Genomic DNA, 1,762 nt, shown 5'->3' with positions numbered 1-1,762 from the left:
GCAGTGTTTACCTACTCGAAATTTCCGCTCAAAAATCGCAATGTAAGGCTTAAAAAACTCTAAACTCGTGGTGCACGATCTTTATCCAATTCTGTTCAAGTTGGGATAATCTTATGTCGCATTGGGTGGATTATCGCAACAAATGCAGGTTGCGACATTCTCGTTATTGTTGCGCGATGGTTGAATTTTGATTCACTCACGCAAATCCTTTGAACGCGCACTCCCACTCTCACTTTGAAGCGGTACTATGGCAGCGCAGTAAAACAAGGTTTAGGTAAAATTAAAAGGTAAAAGTCCTCCACACTTGTTTGAAAGCTCTTTAGATGAACTTTCTGATAAGGGTATCCTCAGCTGCACCTTTTTGCCCCTAAGAGAGATATTTATCCCTAAAAGTCGATGAAAAAAAAACATCTACAGTATGCGGCAGAAAAAAATGCGAAAGTGTTTTTCAACTTCAAACCTCATTTTCGTCCATTTGACATTAATGGATGTCTCAACGTTCCATGATCTATAATAGGCTAGTTTTTGAAAAGTTAATTAAAAAAATTCCCATTTTGGTCACTAACCTTTACAGGGCGGCGCCTGAAGATGAAGACAACCAGAATTTTCAAACCGCAAAAAATCGCACAGGTCGCTAAATTACGCATCTGATAAAACAAAATTTTTGATTTTCTCTACAATATCATCAAATATATGTACTTGTTAGCAGAGCTTGAAAGAAAAGAACTTGCTTCTTCGAGTAGTAACAGTGGAATGAAAAAAATTTATTGTTCTATTTTTACAGGTTGCTGCGATTCTATATTTTACATTTGAATTTCAACCGATTGCTTCGATTGAGCTGTTTCGGTATCTCAACACTCCTCCTCGAAACGCCCAGGAAGTACACCAGCCGTGGATCGATGCTTCATCAACTTGATTTTATTCAACGGCTTGGTGAGCATGTCCGCAACCATATGCTCAGAAGGGCAATAGATTACGGTCAGCACACCTTGTTGAACGAGGTCCTTGGTGAACTGGAACTTGGTATCAACGTGTTTGGATCTTCGTTCCAGCCGTTCCGACTCCAGTTGCCGGATCGCACTCTGATTATCCTCGTAGAGCAGGATTTTACTCGCCGGTTCACCTACGTCTGCCATAAGCTTCCGGATCCAAAGCAGTTCTTGACCAACTTCAGCTGCTGCAATGAATTCCGCCTCGGTTGAGGACAAGGCGACGCAGGTCTGCTTTCTCGCTGCCCAACTTATCGTACCACCTCCAAAAGTGATGAGGAAACCGCTGTTGGATTTTCTGTCCCGGTGATCTCCAGCCCAATCCGCGTCCACGAAAGCCTTCAGGTCAGCATTGTTGCCACCCAACTTGAGCCGGAAATGCTTCGTCGCCAGGAGATAACGCATCGTGCGCTTCGCTTCAGTCCAATCATTTGTATTCGGCTCGCTCACTTTCCGTCCAAGTAATGACACGCTGATCGCTACATCTGGCCTCGTATTGACGGCTATGTAAAGCAAACCACCAACCAAGCTAGAGTACGATACATTGTTTGGTAGCTTACTGATCTCCTCCTCCTTTGCTTGTAGGTAGCCGGGATCCATCGGGATGAGTGATGGCTTCGCCATGTCAAGGCCGAATCGCGACCCCAGTCGCTGGATGTAGCATCGCTGGTTCAACGAAAAGTTTCCATCGGATGACCGCTCCACTTGTATGCCAAGATACTGTCGTACGTCACCCAGAGGCACTATGTTGAACTGCTCCGACAAGGCTCGCA

This window comes from Aedes albopictus, chromosome 3, assembly GCF_035046485.1.
Source record: "Aedes albopictus strain Foshan chromosome 3, AalbF5, whole genome shotgun sequence".
NCBI lineage: Eukaryota > Metazoa > Arthropoda > Insecta > Diptera > Culicidae > Aedes > Aedes albopictus.
This window is presented reverse-complemented; position numbering follows the sequence as displayed.